Raw genomic sequence first — 20,359 nt, forward strand, 5'->3', positions numbered from 1 at the left:
CTGTGCAGCACCGACTTGATGACAACATTCAAGCGGGTATCCAAAAATAACCCAGGTTTTTTTTTCTAAGCTATGCATTTAAATTTTTTTACAAAACAACCTTTTAACCTTCAAAGTATTATCCATTATACTTAATACATTAGTCAAATCTGTGATTCCATTCTTGGAAACATTTTCAAACTCATCTGTTTGGATGGCTGAGAGCACCTCCCTCGTTATTTTATTCTACTGGACAACAAAGTGAATCACGGCCCATTCCTATGTCATCCTCGCCATCATTTATTATTTTTGAGCCCGTTGTTACAGACACTATGTCAGTCCATGATGTTGGGGGGTCTTCCTCCTTTTCTTTGACCCTCTATTAAACATAATTTCCTTTGGCATGGGTTAATCTCTCCTGGTAGCATGTCCAAAGTACATGAGATGAAGTCTTGCCTCACACACTTCTGAGCAGCATTCTAGCTGTATTCTATTTTTTAAAAATTGGTAGCTCTTATAGATATTATAAAAATTTATATTTCAATTAGATCAAGCATATTTGTACAGTTGCTGCCACCATCATTTTCAAAACATGTTCTCCGTGAACTTGTTGATATCAGATCCCCTTTATCCCCTCCTTAGCCCTCCCTACCCCCCAGGAAACCTTATTATATATTATTATTATTAAATTGCCATATCTTACACCATCAAATGTTTCTGCTTACTACAGTTTTGTTATTTGATCCCCTCAAATGGGACACAGTCATCATTGCTGTCCATCTCTTAGAAGAGAGCTTTGTTTGTTCTTCTGGCAGCTCATGGTACTTTCCATATTGTTTGCCAGCACCATTGTTCAATTGCATCGATTCTTCTGTGGCTTTATTCACTATCCAACTTTCATGTGTATTTGAGGTGACCCATGGCTTGGATAAGACATGCTATATAGTATTGGTTCTTAATCATGGGTAAATTTGTTGCCCCATCCAAAAACCAAAACATTCGGAGGTATTGGGGACATTTGCAATGGTCCCAAATGCGGAGAGATGATATTGACATTTAGAAGCCAGAGGTGCTGCTAAACATTTTACATCGTGAGGCCAACTGTTCATCTGAAAATGTCAGCAGTGGTTCACATAAAAGAACTTTGTTGTAGGTGGAAAGGGCAGAGGCATGAAAAGCAGTTAAAATTCAGGCCCAAAATGATGGCCACTTAGTGTAGGCTGTTAACAGTGGCATAGACAGGAGTAGAACAATTCTGGTTGGTAGCAGAACCATTTGGAATTTGTTGACGAAGATGTATGAGGTGTGAAAGAGAGAGAAATCAAGGCACCAACTCTAAGGTTTTGAGGAAAGAACCATAAATATATCAATAAACTCACTGACCCTGAGTCAATTCCAATTCAGTGACTCTGTAGGATAGAGTGTAACTGTCCCTTTGGGTGTCTGAGGCTGTAAACCTTTGTGGGAGCAGAAAACGTCATCCTTTCTCCTCGGTGTGGGTGATGGATTAGAACTGCTGATTTTGTGGTTAGCTCCACAAGCAAGTCACTTTGGCACCAGGGCTGAAGAATGAGAAGGGTGGAATTTCCATTTGCTGAGACAAAAGATCGTCTGTCCAAGAAGGAGATCACTTAGAGACTGACATATCTATTAAACATTTAGGTAGACATTTTATATCTGCTAGAAATTTAAACAGATGTTGGATTTGAAACTGGAGTTGACTGAGTGGTTTGGCTTGAGATATACATTTGTCAGTATCTAATGAAATGTGAAGCTTCGTGCACTCACCCTGGTGGTGAAAGAAGGTAGAAAAGAGAATGGGACAAGGCAGCACTGACAGAGATCAGTCATCTGAGGCTATCATCTACATGCCCTTGAGTGGATTCCAGCAACTGCAAAGCTGCTAATAGAGGTGCTGAGGAAACCAGGAATAGACAATGTCTAGAGAGTATCTCAAATAGGAGCAGACAATTCTGACACATCATGTTACAGGCGGACTGACTGAGAATTAACTTTAGCAATGTTAAGGTAATTACTGACTGTGTTACAGATAAAGAAGCAAAACTAGGGACACTTATAAAGAGATAAATTGATATCAAGACAATGCCTCATACAATTGTAGACATGGGTAAGTTCAGTCTAGCTCAAGTGCATGGATCAGATGTTAAGCTGGGGGCTTCTCCTGACTTGCCTAACTATAGTGACTGATTACACAGAAAGAAAGAAGACAGAAAGGTCAATGACTACAGAGGAGGATGAGTCTGAGGTCCGAGGTCAGGCTTGTGGCTGCAGAGTTCATAAAATCCATGCACAGAAGGCCAAATGGCAAACTATTGGTGACGTCGAGGGTCATTAATGTAGATAGTGGGTCTTTGGTTGAAGTCCAAAGAACCCCAGGGGTTGATGAGCCAGATGTAGGATCCCCACCATCAAAAAGCGAGGCAGTTTCCCACAGCCTCAACTGACCAGTACATGAGTAGTAGGACACATTCCCCAAAGAAACCTCCTTCCCATTGCATGAGGGCTGTGACCTAAGTCAGGAGGTTGCATCCCGCCTTTATGTTCTCACCTGTGCTTGTCTACTCACAAGCAGACCCCAAGATGGGAATTGTTGTGCTGTGTTAGATCACATCGTGGAGGATTACTGGGAACGTATTGAGAATCCTGACCCAGCCAAGATGAGGCGCGACTTACCTGTCACAGTGACTTTGACAAGTTGCAGGGGATGTTGGCAACAAATACCTGATAGATGTGTTGAAGAGACAATGGATGTGGGGCATGGCTATAGACAATGGGTTTCTAGGAATTCCCAGTGATTTTCTAAGAGGAGGAGGGGAAGAAAGGCTTATGTTCTGATAATACTTATCTCTGGTGGACAAAGGCTGCTTCTGCAGAGCTGAGAGCTGAGAGCTGCCTTAACTTGCTTTCCCCAACCAAATCCCAGAGGAATAAGGAGCTTGCTACTTTCCATTAGAAAGTCAAATTTTAGACCAATTGAGCCAATAATAAACTACTAGTTGACCTGATTTTACTTAAGCTATGGAGGCGAAATGTGCATGTAAGGGTATTATATGACCAATGACCTTAAAATAAAATTTTCTATTAATAAATATTAAAATTTTAAAAATCTTAAAAGTAATTTTTATTTCTCGATTATAAACTCTGCAATGCCTTCTCTCCTCTCTTTTCCTTCTTTCCCAAGTTCTTTTTCAATTGTAGTACTGAGCAGTCTGTTTTTCTATTGTGGTCTCATCTGTTAACATACCCCCAAGGGTTTGAATTTTCTCCTCATGCGGTTTATCCAGGAGAGACCCCAGAGGAGAATTATGTAATTGGTGTTCACCATGTGAGGATTTGGTTTTAAATCTCTAAATTTGATAATTAACCTATCTGTAGGTAATCTATTTATATGAGATTGGCAGATCTTTTCTATTTCTAGCTGTTCAATTATAATTAAAAGTGTATCATCTACTTGATACAATACAGCAAGCTATCTTATTTATATTTTATCTTCATGAGAACCCTCAGAGGCATGGAGTGCTTCTTAAAAGGATGTGTTGTAGAAATTTGAAGAATGAAATTGTCCTCTTTCCTCCTATCCCAAAGACATACTAAAAATAACAACAACAAATACTTATATCACTTTTACTATATATGAGTCACTCCTTAGGACATGGAACATTTTGACCCATTTAGTGTTTTACTATGGCCTTAGGAGATAGTCCCTCTTATATTCTCATTTTCCAGATGAAGAAAACTAGGCATTTGGTGATGAAGTAAAGTACTCAGATTACACACTTGGATCTGGAATTTCAAACTCCATGATCTGTTCTCAGGAATAATACAAGACTTTTTCCTTTGTTGTTATTGTTGTTTTAGTTCCTTAAAGGCAATACATGTTCTTTATAGAAAAACTGGAAACTTAACTAGCTAAAAGTGCACATATGATAGCTCCTAATTTTATCTCCGAAGATATATTTGAGTATTTCAAGTGTGATTTCTTCATGGACATTTCATAATTAATTCAGTGATAGATAAAGTGAGTCAGAATTTTATTGGAATATTTTGTTATTCACCCTGTTTAAATTTCAATTAATTATAGACTGATAGTTTTCAGTTTCCTTTTGGTGCTGCTCAAAATCTGTATATCAAGAAGTTCTCTAAAGCGTATGCTCGATTACTTCTTTTCAACACTTTATGCTTTTATGAAGATCCATTACCCACCTGGCACAGAGGTGCCATCTTAGAGGAAGAACTGGTATTTTGTAACAAGAATATCTGCCTTCAGGGAGATTGTGGTTTTGATGAGGAAGCAATGAGATATTTATAGGAATGTGTGAATTAGAGACTTACACAATATGGGATGTAATTAAGTACCAACGTGTACGGTACAAATGTACGGTACAATTACCTGCTAGCCAGGCTATGAACAGTGACTCATTGTACTATATATCCAGAACATGAAATACCTATTAAAAGCAGCCTTCATTTTACTTAAGTCCAGAAAAAGAGAGGGGAATTGAATGAGAAGAAGAGATAGAAGTAGATGGGAGATCAGTTTTCATGTTGTGTACTAGGGAAAGCTCATAGATTTCACTTTATACATTTGGTTTTATATAGTATGTTGATCGATTTACTTTCCTATAATAGACAAATTATGAGATATAGTACCTTTTGAATTTTTGTAAATGAGAGAGGTTAGCTTGTGTAGTTTCTCAAGTTGTCACAGATGTATCTATGTCTTCATGCTGACAGCACTGATGACAACGACAGTCCTTCTCCTTGAAGGTAGGCACGCTTACTGTCTCTCATCCGGTAGCGTGGTTACAGTTCCATACTTACTCTGTGATTGGGTCTTCTCCCTGTATCAGTGGCTGTATTGTTGTTTTTAATTGGAGGTAATAGATTTATAATACTTGATTATGCATATTATAGTGATTATTTGTGATCCTTTCAGTGTGTTTTTTCTTCCTCCGTATATATTTTTTCTGCTTTTGCTTAGCTATTGGAATGTACAAATACTGAATACCATTTACCATATATACTTGTGTATAAGCCGAGTTTTTCAGCACATTAAAAAAAACAATTTTATTGGGGCTCATATAACTCTTATCACAATCCATACATACATCAATTGTGCAAAGCACACTTATACATTCGTTGCCCTCATCATTCTCAAAATTCGCTTTCCATTTGGGTTCCTGGAATCAGCAACTCCTTTTCCTTTTTTCCCTCCCAATCCCTCCCTGCCCCCCTCTCCCTCATGAACCCTTAATAATTTATAAATTATTATTTTATCCTATCTTACACTGCCCAGTGTCTCCCTTCACCCACTCTTCTGTTGCCCATCCCCCAGGGAGGAAGTTATATGTAGATCCTTGTGATCGGTTCCCCGTTTTTAACCCCCATCCCTCCTGGTATGGCCACTCTCACCAATGGTCCTGAGGGGTTCATCTGTCCTGGATTCCCTGTGTTTCCAGATCCCATCTGTACCACTGTGCATCCTCTGGTCTAACCAGGTCTGCAAGGTAGAATTTGGCTCATGATAGTTGGGAAGAGGGAGCATTTAAGAACTAGAGGAAAGTTTCATTATTGCTACAGTGAACACTGAGTGACTCATCTCCTCCCCACTACCCCTCTGCAAGGGATGTCCAGTTGTCTACAGATGGGCATTGGGTCCCCGTCACACGCTCCTCTCTTTCACAATGATATGATTTTTTCCCCACCTGTCTTTGTTGCTTGAAACCTGGTCCCCTCGGCCCTTCATGATCACACATGTTGGTGTGCTGCTTCCATGTGGGCTTTGTTGCTTCTGGGCTAGATGGCCGCTAGTTTACTTTCAAGTCTTTAAGACCCCAGACACTATATCTCTCGATAGCCGGACACCATCAGCCTTCTTCACCACACTTGCTTATGCACACATTCATCTTCAGCGTTTATGTGGGGAAGGTGATCACACAATGATGGTTTTTGTTCTTTGGTGTCTGCTACCTGATCCCTTCAATACCTCGTGTTCACATAGGCTTGTGTGCTTCTTCTCTGTGGGCTTTGTGGCTTCCGAGCTAGATGACCGCTTATTTGTCTTCTAGCCTTTAAGACCCCAGATGCTATATCTTTTGATAGCCGGGCACCATCAGCTTTTCCCACCACATTTGCTTATGCATACGTCTATCTTTAGCGATCATGCTGGGAAGGTGGGAATCATGAAATGACCATTTAGCTGAGCAAGGTGCTCTTGTATTAAGGGAATGCACGTGAGGAGGCCAAATGTCCACCTGCTACCTTACTACTAAACCTATAAATATATGCACATAGGTCTATTTCCCCCATAATCATAAATATATTTACATATGTACATGTCTGTATTTAGGCTTCTGGGTATGCCCTTTTCCTCCTACTCCTTCCCTCTATTTCCTTACGCCTTCCTCCTGTCCCACTACCATGTTCAGCCTTCTTTCTGGTTTCAGTAATTCCTCTCAGTACCTTGCCCTTGGTCACTCCCTACCAGTCCTCCCTTCCCCTCCCTGGCACTGGTTTTGAACCACTCCTTGTTCCCTTGTCCCTGAGTTGGCCAATACCTCCTCCTTTCCCCCACCTCCCACACTCTCATTTCCCTCCGGGACCTTTGGTCCCGTTATTTTCTTCTTACATTGTTTGTCCCGCCTATCTTATCTAGGTGGACCTGCAGATATAATAATATGTCAGCACATTTTTAATGCAGTTTTTATGATAAAATTATGTGCCTCAGCTGATATTCGTGTCGGCTTATATTTGAGTATATGGGGGTGTGTGTTTTCTTAAGTTGATCAAGTAACACTTTTTTTGTCGGGGGGAATAAAATTTCTGGGAGGTCTGTATAGCCTAGTCTAATTCTGACTTCATCCTCAAAACACTTTATTTCAACTAGAGCTCTTCAAACTTACAATAGAGCTATTTAATCTAGTGGGTTATTGGTGGAAACTAACATAAGCTGTCTCGGTGGGCTCTCAGGGAAACAGGTGAGGCAGTCCATCTCGTTTCAGTTTTCTAAGTACCACCGGGAAATACTTTTGTGCAAATGACTATCCTTGCTCCCCATTTGGAATCAAGTAAATGTAGACGCCTCCTGCCTCATGGAGCTAATTTATTTCGTCAAAGTCCTTCATAGGGTGATTTTTCTAAGGAAAAAGAAAGGCAGTTCCCATTAATTTCAATGGCAAATATTTTTATGCGTTTCCTACCCCCACTGCCTTATGCTAAAACAATACCAAATCCAAGTCACTTCAGGATTTATCAGCCATTTTACAACAATCCAGCAAGGCAATTTTCCCTTCATTAATTATAATATGATCATTTAGCAGTCCTTGTTAAGATATTTTGCATTTACCGCATAGTGTACATTTCCAAGACTACACTAAAAATGCAAAGCCAAAAAATAGCACTGTGACAATGAGAGAAATCAATGAAAACAATGCATTTTAGTGGGGACGCTGCATGAGATTATTACGGCTATAAACCAGCAAACCATGAGTTCATTGAGAGGAGCATGTAATGCAACACAACAGAATTGAATTAACTAATTCAACTAGTATTTATTGAGTAGTGACCAGATAACGTTGTCCTCAGCGATGATAATAAATGGTCTCTTCCATTAGGAACCTAAAACCTAGTTGATTTTTATGACTGTGCAGCTTGCCAGCATTGTTTGATGTTCAGTTTGCTTACCACCCTCCCCTATGCGTTCGTTTTTAAGAGTGTCTGGCCTTTACAACGTTGGGTTTGTGCCCAAGCATATTTTCATTAATTTAGTATTAGTCTTGTGAAAGAGTGCTTCTCCTCCTGAAACTACATGCAATTTCAGAAAGTGCTTAACTTGCTCGGGTGTGTTTGTAAGGAGCCCCCCAAGGCGTTGTTTACAGACTCCAGCAGCAGTATCCGGTCCTGACAGCTCTGCAGTGAAGTGAGAGAACGCACTGGCTCCACTATGTTGACTTGAATCATTGCTAAAGTCTCATGCTCTGTATTCTTCCCCCCCACCCCTATTCCCATGGCTTTAATGATGCCACGCCAGTGATGGGACCTTCTCTCAGGATCACCCGAGCCCAGCCTCGCTCGCCTGCTCCCAGATATCTCTCGGAGTTCTGTCCCTGCCCTAAATCCTTGATTTTCCCCTTTTATTGGGTCCTTTTCTGTTGGCACTAAAAATGGGGAACTGTTTCTCTTCACTTAAACACACAGACCCACACACTTCCACTCCCACTCATTCCAGCCACTGGACAATTTCTCTCCTTACTTTTATAGCCTTTAAGAGGTTAGCTGTCTGTACTGACTCCAATTTTTCTCTCTCCTTTGTCTTTTGAATGCACTTAACACCAGGCTTTTGCCCCCTACACGCCACTAAAACTGTGCTTGTCAAGTGCAAGAATGCCTCTCCATTGTGAACTTCAGTGGTCAATTCCCAGTTTTCATCTTGAACTGCCAGCAGATTCTGACACAGTTGTTCTCTCAACTCCTTAAGATACTTTTTTTTCACTTGTCTTTTCAGACAACACATTTCTCTTCCCTGCCTGCCATCCCTCCTGCTGCTCATTGGGAATTCTCTTCCTATGTATTTACTTTCCTTTCCGTCTCTCTTCACATTTTCTCTCGAAGTGTCCGGGTCTCAAGTTGCGTAGCTCTTTTCTTAACTACCAACTTTAGTCACTTATTGACTTCACCTAGCTTCTTTAATTACTATCTGCTGATAGCTAACAACTCCCAAATTTGATCTTTCCAATTGAGTTCGCTCTCAATTTCAGATGTCTACTTTGTACTATTTGGCATCTGTTTGAGTGTCTAAAGCGTATATGAAAATTACCATGTTCAAATTTGAGGTACACATTGTAAATCACTTTCTTTTTCCTTCTGAAGTTTTGCCTATCTCAGAACAGGGCAGATCCATTCCTCCAAAAGTTGTTTGGTGTTCTTGCTGGCTGCTGTCTGGTGATTCATTCTCACGGTGGTCCTGTGTGTGTGTAGACTAGAATACGACTCCGTTTGCTTTTCGTTGTTGTGAACTTTTGGAAGTAGATCGCTAGCCCTGTCTTCGCTGGTATCTCTGAGGGGAAATGAATCGTTAGCTTCTCAGCTAGGAGCCAAGCACTGAAGTGTGCTAGCTAGAGAACCCCTACATTGTTTAGAAAACACACAAACAAAGTAGCAACCTTAGATTTAAACTCTTTGTCTCTCATGTCACACACCCAAGTCATAATGCATCTTTTTGGTTCTATATTATAAATATCTTGGAAATCTGATCACTTCTAGCCATTTACCATTGTAACAGCTCATACTGTTATCTGACTCGCCCCGCTTTCTTTGTCTTTGTGCACCTTTTAACTGAAATGGATTCTGATGTTAAGTGGTATGTGAATGTGATATGTCCTGAATTTTAAGATTCTGTTGGACAGATGTTAGATTTAGCTGCTGCTGCTGCTCTCCTGTTCACACCTTGCCTTGGCACCTAGTGCCCATTCAGGGATTCTTTGGTGTTTCAAGACCCTGGATGGTGTGGCTGCCGCTCCATCCTCGTCTCCGATTCCTCTCCTCCTTGTGCACACCTGTTCTGGTTACACTGCCAGCCTACTGTTTCTTACAAGCACTACGCAGGCTCCTTACTTGGGTGTTTTCACTTGCCCTTCTTTCAGCCTAAAGCCCCCCTTCCTTCAGATGTATGCGTACTTAAAATAATCTGTTTTTCAGAGTTGTGTTTTCTGACTTCCGCTTTTTATATTATAGCCTTGCGGTCACTCCTTATCTTCCTTCTTTGTTTTACTCCTCTCCCTTTCCCTCATTTCATGCAGCATTAAGGTTATCATTTCCCTTATTAAATCTTGGTCTCTAGCCCTTGTCCCACAGCAGGCACTTGGACGGCGGGGAGAAGAGTGTCTTAGTCGGAGGGAAGATCTATTGCCAAGGCTTTGAGGTGTGCAATGTTTTAGTCTGATTAACAGCAACAAGGCCAGTGAGGTTGGACTAAAGTCAGTGGGGAAAGGGGTAGCAAGAGATGAGATCAGAAGGGGCCAATTATATATGACTTTAGGGGTTTTCACTCTGTGTTTTTTTAAGAGTTTGGTTTTGGGTGTTAGGAATGTGACCTCAAGATAGGCGATACAAGAAGAGATGGTTTTATTTTCTTGTTTGCAGCTCGATTTCCACTGCCGAGTGCCGTGCCTGACCCAAGGGAGGTACTTAACAAATCTTTCAGTGTTTTCCCATCTTCCATTTTAACCCTTTGTATTATGTGGAAGATAAGAAGCAAACCTTTTCTTTTACTGTTGTTGAAAGTATATACCAATTCCCCATGTTGACCTTAATGCTAGTGAGTACATACCCCAGGTCTGCAACCTTCCTCATTCTCCTTTGCCGAGTCATTCCCCTCCAGGAACTTGAACGTTTTGCCCCTGAGGTTTCTAGTTAATATTTCATGTTGCTTTGGTCAGCTTGATCTCATGCAGTTTCAAGGGCTCCAGGTAGTGTGAAGCCTATGAGCATTTGAAACGCTGGTACACACTTTTCTCCCGTTTGGTCCAGTTATTCCACAGAAGCTTTGGTCAAGATGTTCAGTAATGGTAGCTGGCTACCATCTAGTTCTCGTGGTTCATCTTGTTTGAGAAAATGATGACGGTTTTCCTCATAATTGCCAAAGCTGTGCCTTTTCGGTAAATAAGATGTCAACGAGACTAAAGATGTGGTATCTCTATTTGCAACAGCCCTGCCATTAGGGCCCCCAAGTAGAGTTTGCTGTGAAGACTGGGGGCAAGTGCATTGAGCTTTGTTTACCATCAGAGCAGTGTGAGGGTGGAGCTGTTAAGAAGGGTGGTTTTGCATGAAATGCTTTTTTCTTCTGAAAATGCAGAATCTCGCTTTTCTTGGGCATTAGAACCACATTAATTAATGGATTTGACATATGTTTATTGGCTGTTTACTAGATACTATTCTGCCAACTGGTGGAAAATCAGCAGTTAATGAAACAGATATTCCTGTTCTCCTGGAGCATACTTTTTAATGGGAAAAGACAGGTCGAAAACAAAACATTTATGATGTTAGAAAGTGATAACTTATATACGAAAAATAAAATGTTGGCAGGTCGGGCTGTAGTTTTAAACAAGGTGTGTGGTCAGGAGAGAAAGCTGCTCAAAAGGCATGGAGGAGGCCCCACCTGACCCCTGGCCTGCCTGTTGACATGAGGCAGACGTCAGCCATGCCTCGACCTTCCGCCCTTCTCTATCCTATGCTGACACGGACCATTCCTGCCATGACACTCTACGTTCATGCTGCGTTTCATGCTGAGGCAGAAGTCACACATAGGACCCACAATTGTGTATTAGGGGAATTGGGAGGTAATCCCAAGTCAGGATCAGCAAACAATACAGTTATGGTCATTGGTCCACAGCAGCATCTTCATAGCCAATAGCCAGCTCTCTCTATAGTATCAGCCTCTCGCCACATGATCTCTTGGCCTCTGGCTCTTGCGGCCAAGAAGCTGACCTGCTGCTCTGCCTCGCAGTCTCAGTGTCTGCTCTCTCTCTCATGATCTCTCTGCTTCAGCCTCTGATGTTGGGTTGGTTTCTTTGCTAAGTCCCATGGTGTCTACATCATATCTTCTGGTGTATCTGGTGTCTTTGCTCTTGGCTTGTGCTACTTTAGAAAGGGATTTCAAATATACTCCTTTGGTAGTTGTTCTTCTGATGGGTGATCCTGGGACTTCTCTCTCTGCTCCTGCTTTTGAAGTGTCTCTTATATAGAGAAAATGATTTTGAGGTGTGGTGTTTAATCTTTCAGCAGACCATAGCCCCAAGGAAACAGGGTGCTGGCTTGGTTTACCCCCTCTGCTGCAGTGGAGACTTCATCCCCCTAATCTACTGTCAGTGCAGTAGAGAGCTCTCTCCAAAACGGAATTCGAGCCAGCAGCGCAGAGGCCAGCAGTTTTAGTACATCATGTAAGGATTGTGGCCAAAGGACCATATTCATTGATGCTATCTCAAAGGCCTAATGGTGAAATGGTTCATTATTCAGCTCCCTACCAACTGGTTGGCAGACGGAACCCACCCATTCATTCGGTAGAAGCAAAAACTGGAGATCATTTGATTGCAGCTAAGATCATTCTAGTGCAGGGGTTCTCGATCTTTCTAATGCCATGACCCTTTAATACAGGTCCTCATGTTTGATACAGACCCCCAACCATAAAATTATTTTTGTTGCTACTTCATAACTGTAATTTTGATACTGTTATGAATCATAATGTAAATATCTTATATACAGGATGTATTTTCATTGTTAAACAAATTGAACATATTTAAAGCATAGGGATAATCACTGTAGTAATTATATATTGTGAAACATTTATTTTTAATGACAAATAAAAGAAATTTGGTCTTGAAGCATGGTGTAGCATGGGTAACAGTCTTCATGCCCAGTACTTGTATGTGGGTGTATCTGCATGTGGGCGGACCTGCCTGGAGACAGATAGAGAAGGGTCTCGGTTCCTAAGACCATTGGAAATGTGTTGAGAACCGCTGCTCTAGAGGATAATTTTACTTGGTCACATGGCATTACTGTGAATTGACATGGACTCAATGGCACCTGAGAGAAGCCTGAAGGAGAACATTGTCTGACTCCTTGGAGAAAAGTCGGGGGACCGGGTCAGACTGCATGGACCTGAGAGTAGGATTTGTAAACTAACTGTTGCTGACAATCAAAGATCTTCCATGGTTAATGAAAGGCTCACTTTCATTTTGAGCAGAGGAGCAATTGAACTCTGCTTTGAGTTAATATTAAGTGGTCACTTAAATAACCCTGATAGCATGGTTGTTACGCATTGGGCTGCCTAATTGCTAGGTCAGCAGTTCAAAACCACTAGAAACTTGGTTTGAGAAATATAGGGCTTTCTACTCCCATAAATAGGTCCAGTCTCAGAAACTCGCAGGGGCAGTTCTACTGTGTTTTCTAGGGTCATTGTGAATCAGCATAGACTCAATAGCAGTGAGTTTCAGTTTTTAGCTGCTTCATATAATATGGCTTTGGGGGATAGAGGAGAATCAAGGGCAGAAGCTGAGAGGCTCCTGCATTAATCTGAGAAAGAATGGAATTTTCTACAAGAGTGCTAGCAGTAGAGGTTGACAGAGTGAACTTATTTTGGATGGATTTTGAGAGGAGACCCACCACAGTTTGCTGCATTACATCTGGAAAAAAGGAAGTTGGGTGCCTCTTTCTCTGAACTGCTTTTTAGTGTAATTTGGTGGCAACTAGTTTGAAAAACGATGCTCTTTCTTCTTTCCCTTGTAGCTTACACTTCTGCATAGCTACAGTGAAGGGGCGCAATCTTTTCATGCTTCCTTATTCCCTCGTGGTTGTTTGAAATTAACACAGTGGGATGAGTCATTTGTATTTTCAGTTTTGTCCAAACAGAGCAGCTGTACTTGGAACAAAATGATGGTTGTAATAATCTTTTCTTGGAGTAAATTGTTCTTTCACTGGCCATTGGTCAATCCGGAGTTAATTATAACCAAATAGCTATCCTAAGCCTCAGAGGACAAGTGCAACATTTCATTAAAGTCTAGGCTGGGGAGTACTGCTGACAGAAGCACTGCCAATCAGGCAATTTGAAAAGAAAGGTGACCATTCCTATAAACTTGAGAGCTAAAATAGCTTATATTGAGATCAGTAGGTTTTTCAAAATAGCTTCATTACAAGAAACTGAGACTGAGGGGTCGTTATGTAAATTAAGGTTACCCTTCTAAAAGCCAATAAAGGCAGAAAGCTCTCTAAGAGAGAAATAGTCAAAATATATTTTTTGTCTCCCTTTTCCCAGTGTTATTTTAAGCATTCTTTATCCAGTTCTGAGCTTCTCAGAAAAAAGACAGGGACTACTTGTTGATTGATGATCCTTTCTGCGGTTTAGGGGCTTCGAATGACCATGATCATGGCTTTCCTTTACCTTCAGCATTTAGGCTGTCTGATCTGATACAATAAAGAAGAGTAACAAAGATCTTTGTTGTAAACCATGGAATATTCACTCCCAATCTTGTGGAGCGAAAAGCAGATGTCCCTCTCTCACCTGAGTGAGGTATACTTTGTTTACTTTTTATTTTCTGTAATCTCAGAGGGGATTGTCTCTCAAACCATATAAAAATTAAACTGGGATGGATATGAGGAAATTATCACAAGAAAAATAAATTGAAATATTTTTCCAGTTAATAACAAAGGTACAGTCTTCTAAATAGTGATCGATGCTGTCATCATTAGGAGTCATTAAGTTGACACTAACTCAGAGAGAGTGCAAGTATGCTGTTAGGTACATGGAGTCAGTGACCACCCATAGTGACCACTATACACATCAGAATGCTACACCGCACGGCCCTGTGCCATCTGCACAATAGTTCCTACCCTTGAGCCCATTGTTTCAGCCACAGTGTCCGTCCATCTCCCTAAAGACTTTCCTTTTATATTGATGCTCCTCCACTTAACCAAGTTTGGTGTCATTCTCAAGGGACTTGTTTCTTTTGATAATATGTACAAATATGTAAGATGAAGTCTCTCCTTCCTTGCCTCTAAGGACCACTCTTGGCCATATTTCTTCCTCAACAGATATTTATTTCTCCTTTGGGCAGTCCAAGTACTTTCAATATTCTTGACCAGCACCACAGTTCAAATGGATCAATTCTTTTTTGGCCTTCCTTATTGCATATCCAACTTTCACATGCATATGAGGCAATGAAAAATACCATTGCATGGGTCAGGCACACTTTAGTCCTCAAGGTAACACCCCGCTTTTCAAGACTCTAAACAGGTCTCGTGCAGCAGATTTACCAAATGCAATGCATCAGTTGCTTCCATGAGTAGCGATTGTGGATCCAAGCAAGATGGAATCCTTGGCAACTTCAGTTTCTACATTTACCATGTTGATACCCGTCAGTTCAGTTGTCAGGATCTTGGTCTTCTTGACATTGAGTTGTAATCCATACCATAGACTGCAGTTCTTGATCATCAACAGCAAATACTTCAAGTCCTCCTCATTTCCAGCAATCTAGGTTGTGCCATCTGCATGTTGCAGGTGCTCGAAGCCTTCCTCTACTTATCGCAGGGGTTAATAAGCCTTCCTCCAATTCTCATGCCACATTCTTCTCCTTATAAGCCAGCCTCTCATGATTTTCACAGCATATATATTAAACAAGTATGGTAAGAGGATACAACCCAGACGCATAACTTTCTTTATAGAGAGAGCAGAAGGAAACACTGCCTAGCTACATCCTCCTATCAGTTTTTGTTATCTTGAGCTTAATGTTGAAGCCAGGGTCAATCCATCTTGATGAGGGTAGTAATATTTTTGTGCTTCCTTCTTCTTTAGCAAACATGAAGCCCTTTTCCAGGGGCCAGTCTCTCCAGGTAACATGTCCAGAGTATGTGAGATGTCTCACCATCTTCGCTGCTGAGGAGCATTCTGTTCTTGAGCACTTCAATCTTCTCTCTGTTTCACATGATGTTATGTATTGATCCAATTTTAAGCACTTGGGGTTTTTGTTTCTTTTTTCAGATTGAGTTGAAATCCATATTGGAGTGAATTATATTTATAAAATAAGATTTTTGCAAACTACATTTTTACTTGATTGACTGTACCACTGCAGTATCTGAGATTGAGATTGAAACATTATGATTTTCAAATGGAAAATATATTACTACGTCAGTTTTAGCCTTACAACCTCTTTCACGATCTTTGAGAACTGTGATGCAGCTGCAGCACATGTAAATGTAAAACAGACTGAAGTGTAAAAAAGAGAGGTGGCCTGCATGGGAGGTTGCCATACATAAGCAGAGCGGATCCAATATGGCAGTCGTAAATGATGCCCCTGGGGCATCTCTAAAGCTTTAGGGAGTCTAATTTTGAAAGAAGGAGTGAGTTCCAAATGCCATTTTTCAACTGGAGGAATTTTAATGGTTTATAGTTTAGATTTATTCTTTATTGGCTTTATTTTCTCCTATGGGTTTAGTCTCCTTATGAGAAATAATTCATGAATGACCTAAAGTATCTCTTCAATAAGATAGAATAGCATGTTTTTTAGCTTTTAAATTGTTTAGCATTTTCTTCTATTTTACAGACTGGAAAAACATTCACTTGACTGTAAAATAATTGGTAGGTTTATAATGTTTAGGATCATTTAGCTTAAGTACATGTAGATAGACCCTGCAAGTTTTTATTAATATTAATAAAACTAGATAGTGAGTGGTATGAATCCTGGTGAGCCAAACTTCTCCAGTGGACGAAACCAACACTCTGTAGCTGTAGCAGAAGTTTGGTTATACTTCTATACTTATGCATGGACTTGGGTCACATTCAGTGCTACTTGCTGAGATTTGAGGGATTGTCAAAGACTATATGGCCCAAATGTAGATATGACAGCCATAAAGTGTATAAGGCTTCCCTTTCACAGTTTCACTTTATATTAATTATTTAATCATTTAAGAGATTTAATTGGGTTATCATCTTAATATCTGTTAAACTACCTTACCCTTTCCTGGCATCTGTATTGAGACAATTTATAAGAATAAATTTCAATCAAGGAAATAAATCTCCAAAATCAATATGATAGTGATTAGAGGACATTCACTGTAACAGATCAGACACTAGATAAATATTTTACAGTTTGGGAGCCATAACATGACATCGACAACTACTCAACTTCGTAGAGGTGGCAAGAAAGCAGCCATAAATAATTTATAAGTGAATGAGGATAGGCGTCCCAGTAAAATTTTACACAAAAACAGGTAGGCATGTGGATTTGGCCACGGACTCTACTTGATTGCCTCCTTCATTCAACAACACAAAAACCTATAGTTTCTTTAAACTAAGAGGTTATAATCAGGGATGTATTTTCTTTCTACATTTCTATATATGCTTAAAAATAAAACTCAACTGTCACATTAAAAAGAACTGGTACATTTAGTTTTTATTAAGATAATCAATTTGTCTATAAATATATATAATGGTACCCACATTAATTGAGTATACATATGTATCAAAATTATAATCATATGCTATATTATTTGTATATGATAAATGACTATATTTGTTTCTATATAACTTTTGAAAAGTTTAAATTATATGTATGGATAAATTAATTTATTTGTATGTACCATATTAAACATATTTATGTACAGTATATTAAAAATCAATATTGCATATTCATCTAAAGACTTATGTTGATACTTTTGTCTAATTTATTTAACATTCTCACCTGGAATGAATAATATCTGGAAACTTCAGGATCGATAAACCCACTTTTCTCACCACTTTGAATAATGCTGAAAATTAAGAAGAGCGGTAGTAAAGCATAATGACTGATTCTATACTGCTGACTCAGGGAACTGGATTTAAATTTCAGGTCTGCTACTCAGTGTCTGTGAGATCTCTGGCATTCAGATATTTAAATCTATAAATGGGAATGTTTCCAAGTTCACAGATTTACTGTGTCCATGGTATGTTTCAAGGAGCCCTGTGGTGTAGTGATTACACGTTGGGTAGTTGAAAACTACCAGCCCCTCCTGGAGAGGGAGATGAGGCTTTCTACTCCCATGAAGAGTTACAGACCCGGAGACTCACAGGGGCAGTGCTACCCTGTCTTACAGAGTTGCCGTGAGTCAGAAGTGACTCAATTGCAGTGAGTTTGGTTTTTGTTTTTCTTTTTGTAGGTTGTAAGTATTTTAATATGTGTTTGTGGTAGTCACCTAATCTGGTGTCAATTTAAGGATTGAGAGTGTACGGGTTAAGTCTAGGTTGTCAATCTGGAGATAGCCAATGAGACTTCTGTGTGGGCATGGGCTTCTCCTGAGAATTCTGGGAAATCTGGTACTTCCTCCTTGGAGAGCTGGAAGACACCTCTCTCTCTCCCATTCCCTGGGAGACATTGCAGAAGACAAGTTACATGGACGCAACCAGACCTCGGAAGCTGGAGAAGCCACAGAGAAACCCCTGCCAGCGCTGAGATGCTTACAACGCCACTGGACCCGGAGACTTTCTACCCACTGGCTTGTGATCATCCTGCATTTGGCTTCATTGCATGTGTTTCGTGATTCTGAAGAGGACTTTATAGATTGATATCAGACATATGGGCTTATATCAGACTACGGACTTGATCTGGACTGGGCTGGGATGTTTTCTCCATGTTCAATTGCTCTTGTACAGAAACCTGTCTCTTATATACATATACATGTTTGTGAATATGTTTCTCTAGTCTACCCGAACTAATACAGTATTTTTATTGTTAGTTGCTATCAAGACAGTTTTGGTGCATGGCTACTGCATATTTTCAGAGTTAAAAACCCTTTTAAATTTTTAAAGATATTTAAGAGTTCAGAACGAGAGTGCTAGGTTTCTCTTCCAAAATAGCTTTGGGTGGGTTCTAACCAGCAGCCTTTTGGCTAGCACTCAAGATTTTAACTATTTGAGCTACCCGGAGACTTTATAATATGTGCTGTCTATTTTTATTTTTATTGGTTCAATCTTTCTTAAAAGTTTAAGTTCACTAAGGCTCACGCTTAGGCATGTAACGCCCCTGCTTCAGAACTTGGCCATAGGAAGAATAGAGTTCTTCCCCATATGGCAATGGATTTACCCCTGCGAAGTGCGGGTGAAGTGAGGTCAGAGTAGGCAAGGGATGTCTTTAATGCAACAATCTTAGAGAGAACATAACATGTTTCAGAATGAATTCTATTTTTCAAAGCTAGAGGATATAAAAATTGAGGATCTGTACACAGTGTCATCTTTTATATATATGTTGTCAAACATATCAGTCATTTGAAATTTAAGATTAAAAAACCCTACAAATAAATGATCACAATAAAGAAAATGTACTGATCCTCATTTTTTGATGGCAGTTGATTTATTTGGGCTGATATAATGCTGTTGTATTTTGTGTTTTTGTTTTATATAGTGAGCCTAGAAAGTGAATCTTTATGGTTGATGTCATGTGTGAAGTGTTAGAAATATAATGAAGATATTACTTTAAACTTCACAAAAATATTAAAGTTTTCTATTTATTAGTCTTTTTGTGCCCTTCAGGATATAGTAGAATCAAAGTTAATATGCAATGTATCTTTCATGCATGTGTTTCTAAAATTCTTTTGAAGACAATGAAAAGGGTTTGGAGTAAAAATAATAAATGTGCACTCCTTTCTTAAGTGAACACACTCAGGCGTGATATTTAGTTATCTGTACTGAGACTGGTAAAATTTTTAAAATGTTAAGGTAGATAGTTGCAAAAGCAGTAAAATTTATATATGTGTCTAAATAAAGAAAGAGACTTTTTTTTTAATCTTAAGGGAATGATTCATAGTGTTGCTGTTAGCTGTTAGGGGCCATCGAGTTGGGCCCAGCTCATAGCTCCGCCGCCTGGTGCTGCGCCATCCTCCCTATTGTCTTCTGCTTAAGCCCATTGATGCAGCCACTATGTCAATCCTCTTGCTGAAGGTCTTCCTCTTTCTTTCTGCCTTGCTACTTTACACCAAGCATGATGTCCTTCTCCAAGGACTTGTCTCTCCTGAAAACATGTCCAAATTATGTGAGAGAAATCTCACCATCCTTGCCTCTGAGGAGCCTGCTGGCTGTACTTTTTCCAAGACAGATTTGTTGGTTCTTTTGGCAGTTCATGGTACATTCAGTATTCTGAGCCAGCATCATAGTTCAAATGCATCAAGTCTTCCTTAATCTTCTTATTCACTGCCAAACAGTGCATATGAGGTAATTAAAATTACCAGGGCTTGGGTCAGGTGTACCTTAGGTACATAGTTGAGAGGCTTGGAATTCCCAAGTCATGGGTGAAAAGTCAGTATGGTGGCTTCTCTTTACTCATGAAGCTTCAGGGTTGATGAACCTAAGATTGGCAGGTCAAACAGACTGCTGACATCTATTGGAAGCAGATGAGTCTTAAGAGCAACAAGCAATACAATAGGCCTCTGGTTCACATCCAAAGAATTAGAAGTCAGATGATGTGGTCCCGATACATGTCCTATACCAGTGGTTCACAACTTTCTAATGCTGCGACTCTTTCAGACAGTTCCTCATGTTGTGGTGACCCACCACCCATAACATTATTTTATTGCTATTTCATTACTGTAATTTTGCTACTGTTATGAATCGGATGACCCTGTGAAAGGGTCGTTCAATTCCCAAAGGGGTCACGACCCACAGGTTGAGAATCACTGCTCTAGAGAGAGAAAAAACCTAAAGATATTTATCTGAATGTCTGTATGTTATTGTTCTTAAGTGCCTTCAATTCGGTCCTGCTTCATAGCAACCCTACGCTCAACAGAACAAAACACTGCTCAGGCCTGTGCCGTTCTCACATTTGTCCTTATGTTTGAGCCGTAT

At 40.1% G+C, this 20,359-nt stretch overlaps 1 protein-coding gene across 9 annotated transcripts in view; it reads left to right on the plus strand.

The window, feature by feature from the left end:
• The window catches only part of LOC142450412 (thyrotropin-releasing hormone-degrading ectoenzyme-like), a 496,691-nt gene that overhangs the window by 101,309 nt on the left and 375,023 nt on the right, over positions 1 to 20,359 (plus strand). The window contains exon 3 of one of the 9 annotated variants that reach the window (XM_075552303.1): positions 15,344 to 17,108. The exons of the other annotated variants lie outside the window; for them this stretch is intronic. The gene's annotated coding sequence lies outside the window, so the exon portion shown is untranslated. Of the gene's footprint in view, positions 1 to 15,343; positions 17,109 to 20,359 lie in introns of those variants that run through there. 9 annotated transcript variants of the gene reach the window in all.

Source organism: Tenrec ecaudatus, chromosome 6 (genome assembly GCF_050624435.1).
Source record: "Tenrec ecaudatus isolate mTenEca1 chromosome 6, mTenEca1.hap1, whole genome shotgun sequence".
Lineage (NCBI taxonomy): Eukaryota > Metazoa > Chordata > Mammalia > Afrosoricida > Tenrecidae > Tenrec > Tenrec ecaudatus.